Raw genomic sequence first — 7,188 nt, 5'->3', positions numbered from 1 at the left:
TGAGAATATTCATCCAAGCCCAAGACTATGAGATGTGGACCATTGTAGTGAATGGCCCATACATCCCATCCACATATGTAGAGGGTGTTAAGGTACCCAAATTAGAAAAGGATTGGGATGAACATGACATGCGGAAGGCACAATTAAACTCTAAAGCTATGAATGTGTTTTATTGTGCCTTAGACCGTAATGAATTCAATAGGGTTTCAACTTGCAATTCTGCAAAAGAAATTTGGGACAGACTTGAAGTGACCCATGAGGGCACGAATCAAGTCAAGGAATCCAAAATAAACATCTTGGTTCATAAATATGAACTATTTAAAATGGATTCAAGTGAAACAATCACATGCATGTTCACAAGGTTTACTGATATTGTCAATGGCCTAAAAAGCCTTGGCAAGAACTATACTAACAGTGAATTTGTCAGAAAAATCCTTCGGTGTCTACCAAGGTCGTGGGAAGCTAAAGTGACAGCAATCCAAGAAGCTAAAGACTTGAACAAGCTTCCACTTGAAGAGCTCCTTGGATCACTTATGACGCACGAGCTCACCATGAAACAACACAACGAGGAAGAGTCCTCCCATAAGAAAAAGGTAATAGTTTTAAAATCTACTTCATCTAACAAAGACTTATCTTGCAGTAGCAGCAGTGAAGAAGAAGAAGATGAGGAAGATGGTGGTGAGGCACTTCTTGTGCGCAAGTTCAGGAAATTCATCAACCACAAGAAGTCCTATCATCAAAGGAGAGGCCCCTCAAATTCCTACCGCAAGGACAAAGGTAAGGAAAGAGAAAATGAGGGGATTGGGTGCTATGAGTGCAAAAAGCCGGGACACATCAGAGCTGAGTGTCCCTTACTAAAGAAGGGCAGCAAGTACAAGAAGAAGAAGAAAGCCCTTGTCACCACCCTATCGGACTCCGACGCATCATCTTCATCATCGGATGAAGAACAAGAAGAGAAGGCCAATTTCTGCTTCATGGCCAACGAAAACGAGGTAACTTCCGATACGCATCTTGATTTTTCTTTTGATGAACTTTATGATGCTTTTAATGAATTAATGATAGAATATAAGGCTATAAATCTTAAGAATAAAGAACTAAAAATAGCTAATCAATCACACCTACATAAATACGATAAATTAGTTAAGGATAAGGATTTAATCACCAAAGAAAATATAGAACTTAAAACAAGCAACCAACTTTTAACTCAAAAGACTAACACCTTAACTAAAGATAATGAAAAACTAACTAAGGAATTTTCAGAACTTAAAAAATATAAACAAACCTTAGATAAGGATCTTACAAAAGAACTTAATGATCTAAAAGCTGAAAATCAAACACTAACTAAAGAACTTAACAAATACAAACCCTTCGTTGAAAAATTTACATATAGCTCTGAAAAATTAAACATGATACTAAATAGTCAACGAGCCGTATTTAATAAAGCGGGTTTAGGGTATAAACCAAGAAATAAACAAAAACTTCTTAGTAACTTCTTTGTTAAAGCTGGAGAAAATAAAACTAAGAAAATAACTTGCTTTTGCTGTGGTACAGTAGGTCATAAAGCAAATGTGTGTAATTTTAGGAAAAGTATAACTAAAAGAAAAGTTAAAAGGGTATGGGTTCCAAAAGGAACCAACTTGACTAACCATGAAGGACCCAAAAAAACTTGGGTACCTAAGATGACATGATTTGTTTGTGTAGGAGTGTCTTGCAGCCAAGGTCAACAAAAACTGCTGGTATTTGGATAGTGGCTGCTCAAGGCACATGACGGGTGATAAAGATCAATTTTTCACCCTTGAAGCTAAGAAGGGAGGTGCTGTGACTTTTGGAGACAACAACCAAGGTCACATCATTGGTATTGGTAAAGTTCAAATCACCCATTCTACTTTTATAGATAATGTTAGATATGTTGATGGTCTTAAGCATAACTTGTTAAGCATTAGTCAATTATGTGATAAAGGATATGATGTTATGTTTAAACCATCACTATGCATTATAACAAATTCTAATGATAATAGTTTAGTTTTTAAAGGAATTAGACGTGGAAATGTATATGTTGTAGACCTAGAAGATCTTGCAAAACATAACCAATGTCTAGTTGTAAATGAAACTAAAGATAATGATGCTAGTTGGTTATGGCACCGTAAGTTAGGTCATGCAAGCATGGACACAATAACTAAACTAGTTAAAAGAGACTCCGTGATAGGTTTGCCAAAATTAAAATTTGAAAAGAACAAAATATGTGAAGCATGTCAATTTGGCAAACAATTTAGGAACTCTTTTAAATCCATAAAATGTGTCTCTACTTCTAGGCCTCTAGAATTACTACACATGGACCTATTTGGTCCAACTAGAACAACAAGCCTAGGTGGAAATAAATATGGTCTAGTTATAGTAGATGATTACTCTAGGTACACATGGGTCATGTTTCTAGCGCATAAGGATCAAGCATTTTCTATGTTTAAGAAGTTCCATAAGGAAGTAACAAATGCTAGAGAGTCTTCAGTCATAGCCATTAGAAGTGACCATGGTACCGAATTCGAAAATCAATTATTTGACGAATTTTGTAGTAAAAAGGGGATAACCCATAATTTTTCTGCACCTAGGACACCACAACAAAATGGAGTTGTGGAAAGGAAGAATAGAATACTAGAGGAAATGGCTAGGACTATGTTATGTGAAAGTAACCTTCCTAAGTACTTTTGGGGAGAAGCCATTAATACCTCTTGTCACATATTAAATAGAGTTTTATTAAGACCCATTATAAAGAAAACACCTTATGAACTTTGGAAAAACAGAAAACCAAAAGTTAATTACTTTCATGCCTTTGGATGTAGGTGTTTTGTACATAATAATGGGAAAGATAATCTAGGGAAATTTGATCCTAAATCTGATGAAGGAATATTCTTAGGTTATTCTACAACTAGTAAAGCCTATAGAGTCTTTAATAAAAGAACCCTAGTTATAGAAGAATCTATACATGTTGTTTTTGATGACTCTAGTGACATCTCATCTAGTAAGAAGGTTAATTTTGATGATGATGTTGAAATACTTGAAGAAAAGATAGATGAGATGGGATTACAAGATGATAATCAAAAATTGATTGAAGAAGCATCATCAAGCCAAGAGCCTATTGTGGATCATGGGCTAACAAAAGCTTGGAGGTATGCTCACGGGCATCCTAAGGAACTCATTCTAGATGATCCATCTCAACCGGTTAGGACTAGAGCTTCACTTAGAAATTTGAATAACCATCTAGCTTTTGTTTCACACTTTGAGCCCAAACATATAGAAGAAGCCGAAAATGATGTAAATTGGATAAATGCAATGCAAGAAGAACTAAACCAATTTACTAGAAACAAAGTGTGGGATCTAGTAGAGAGGCCTTCTGAATATCCAATTATAGGTACAAAATGGATATATAAAAATAAGCTAGATGAAAATGAAATTGTTATAAGGAATAAGGCTAGACTAGTGGCAAAGGGTTATAATCAAGAAGAAGGCATAGATTTTGATGAAACCTTTGCTCCCGTAGCTAGACTTGAGGCTATTAGACTATTATTAGCATATGCATGCTCTAAGGATTTCAAACTATTTCAAATGGATGTAAAAAGTGCATTTTTAAATGGGTATATTAATGAGGAAGTGTATGTAGAACAACCTCCTGGTTTTGAAAATCATCAATACCCTAATCATGTGTATAAACTGAACAAAGCACTTTATGGATTAAAACAAGCACCTAGAGCATGGTATGAGAGACTTAGTAAATTCCTATTAAAACATGAATTCCCTAGGGGAAATGTAGACACAACATTATTTCTGAAAAAGCAAAACAAAGATATGTTATTAGTACAGATTTATGTTGATGATATCATTTTCGGTGCTACTAACAATCGCCTCTGCGAAGAGTTTGCTGATTTGATGCAGAGTGAGTTTGAGATGAGCATGATGGGAGAGCTGAACTACTTCCTAGGGCTTCAAATCAAACAATCTGAAGGAGGAATCTTCATCAATCAAGCAAAATATATCAAGGAGATGCTCAAGAAGTTTGATATGGAGGGAAATAAGTCAATCAGCACCCCCATGAGCTCATCATGCAAATTAGATCAAGATGAATCAGGTAAATCTGTAGATCAAAAACTTATAGAGGTATGATAGGATCTTTACTGTATCTTACTGCAAGTAGACCTGATATTATGTTTAGTGTGTGCATGTGTGCTAGATATCAGGCTAATCCTAAAGAATCACACCTAGCTGCAGTTAAGAGAATTTTTAAATACTTAATAGGAACTAAGAACATAGGGCTATGGTACTCTAAAGAATCTAGCCTAAACTTAATAGGATACACAGATTCAGACTTCGCTGGATGTAAGCTTGATAGAAAAAGTACCAGCGGGTCTTGTCAATTTCTAGGAGAAAACCTTATCTCATGGTTTAGCAAGAAACAAAACTCGGTTGTATTATCCACTGCTGAAGCTGAATATGTGGCAGCCGGGAGTTGTTGTGCTCAAATCTTGTGGATTAAACAACAATTAGAAGATTATGGCATTAAACAAGATAAAATTCCCATTAATTGTGATAATACAAGTGCCATAAATCTAACTAAAAATCCAATTCAACATTCAAGAACTAAACACATTGAGATAAGACATCACTTCATAAGAGATCATGTATTGAATGGTGATGTGACACTCCAATTTGTTTGTACTGATAATCAATTAGCAGATATTTTTACAAAACCCCTAAGTGAAGAGAGGTTTAGTGTGCTTAGGAGGGGATTAGGAGTGATTGATCCATCCTAGTGGTGGTTTTCACTAGAATAATTGATTTTGATGATTACAATGTGGTTAAAATAGAGTTTCTTTTCAATGATCATCAAATCAGATCATAATTAGGTGATTTTCCCTCATTTGGCACGATTATAGCATGAGTTTTAGGTGCGTGCCAAAGTTAGAGACGACTCGAGTAAGTTTCAGAGCCGGCTCCTAAGGGGGAGTCGACTCGCGCATTTGCGGGAGTCGACTCGCAAAGATGGCAGCTGAGGGGGAGTCGACTCGCACATTGTCGGGAGTCGACTCGAAGTCTACAGGCGCATAAGGAGAGTCGACTCGCGCATACTCTGGAGTCGACTCGAGGTCGAGTCGACTCGCGACTCAGGGGAGTCGACTCGCAGTCGGGATCCGACTTTTTAACCCTAGGTTTGTCGTTTCGCAAACACTTTTCTTTCAAGCCGCCACTGTTCAAAAAGCCCTAGAGCCGACTCCTAGGTCGTCCCCGATCGTCTCCAACCTCTGTTCGGTCGATTTTTCACCGGTTCTTAGGGTTTTCGTCCGTTCCTAGGTCGTCTCCTGTCCGTCCCGAGTCTCCTCCGTCGACCTTTCTCCGTCCTTTAGGTGTTTCTTCCCGTTTAGGTCAAGATGCCTCGTAAGACCGTGGTTAGGAAGAGGTCCCGTCCCGAGGCCGGTTCCGAGCGGCGCTCCAAGGCGCGGCACGATCCCGCGAGGGAACCACCTCCGGCTCGTTCCCCGCCTAGGGCGGTTCCCGCAAGGCCGTTGGCCGGGAAGGCCGTCACCATCGGGAGGTATGTCGACTTTGACTATCTCTCCCGGGAAGGGTTCGCCATAGGTGATAGGCTTAGAGCCCAGGGCCTAGAGTACTTCCTCACGTTGGACCTTCCCACTTACCCTGGCCTTGTTCAAGAGTTTTATAGTACCGTCCATCGGGGAGATGGAGGTATCGAGGGCACAGTAGTAGGTGTCCCTGTGCGTGTCACGGAGGATCTCATTGCCCACATCCTCCACCTTCCATTAGTAGGGGTGGCTCCCGCACACCCTGAGGATAGAGTTGAGGCCCTTACGGTCGTCTTAGGGCATCCACCTCAGTCCCCCCTAGACGAGGTATCTGCTAGCTCACTTCCTATTGAAGTGAGAATCCTTTTGAGTATTCTGTCCAGGTCCATCTTCCCTATGACAGGAAGATTTGATTTTGTAAATGAGAGGGACCTAGCTATTATGTCTTACATTCTTCAGGACACCCCGGTCAACTTCCCCAAACTCATCTATAGGTATATGTGTGAGCCCCTAGATAGACCTAGGCTCAACCTCCCATACGGCATGATTTTTACTCTTCTCTTTAGGGAGTACGAGATTCCCATTCCTGAGAGGGAACCCTCTCGTGCATTGCGATGGACAGATCGCTTGTGTACGGGGACCATCCACAGGATGGGGTTTCGGAAGAGAGAGGGGGTATGGGTTAGGAAGTCTACCCTCACCGCTCAGACCACCAGACCTTCACCCAGTCCTGAGCCCGATTCAGACTACCCAGACCTTCCAGACCATCCAGACCTTCCATCCACTCCTCCTGCTCCTACCACCTCCGCCGGACCTTCCTCCTCGGCACCACCCTCTATGGCGGTCCGGATTGATCCTGAGCAGCTCCGGGAGCTGCGACAGGAGATAGTCAGAGAGGTGAGGGATGAGCTGCTTCGAGAGCTCCGAGGTGCGGTGCCTGCTCCCACTCCTGCACCCGTATCTTCTCAGTTGGTCCCTTCCTTGACAGCCGTGACTGACATGACGGCTCATGTACGGGAAGAGATCTACAATGTCCGGAGTTTGGTCCAGGCCCAGTTCCACAGCATGAGTGAGGTCACGAGCTCCACTCGACAGATGCGAGAGGAGATAGGTCGTGACATGCACACCACCACCGAGGGGGCCGAGCGCTTGTCGAATGTACTCATCGACAAGCTGGACGCACTTCAGACATCGGTGACTGGGCTTCAGGCGTCGGTGACAGAGCTCTCCACTACACATAGCAGAGCCACCACGTCTATCATCACACAGCTTGGCCATGTCACAGATGCAGTCACCCTCCTCATGGAGCAGAGCCGATGGAGAGGAGGAGCACCATCCTCGAGAGGAGGAGCCACATCCTCGAGAGGAGGAGCCACATCCTCCAGAGGAGGAGATGCATCCTCGAGAGGGGGAGCTTCATCCTCGAGGAGGACATAGATGTGTTTGAGTTTTGTTTTGTATTGTTTTACTTTACTTATTGTATGCTCAAATCTACTTCAATTCATATCAATACAATGAGTAGACATCTTATCTTCAATTATGTGCCATTTGATGATTGGTTGTTCCATTGATTGTGGTTGATTTCCTCCTTTTTGGTATGATGACAAAAAGGGGGAGA

The sequence above is a fragment of the Phoenix dactylifera genome, chromosome 8 (assembly GCF_051530095.1).
Source record: "Phoenix dactylifera cultivar Ajwa chromosome 8, Ajwa_hap1_PhDact_Kaust_v1.1, whole genome shotgun sequence".
NCBI classification, from domain to species: Eukaryota; Viridiplantae; Streptophyta; class Magnoliopsida; order Arecales; family Arecaceae; genus Phoenix; species Phoenix dactylifera.
The sequence above is the reverse complement of the archived record's forward strand: the minus strand, read 5'-3'. Positions refer to the sequence as shown.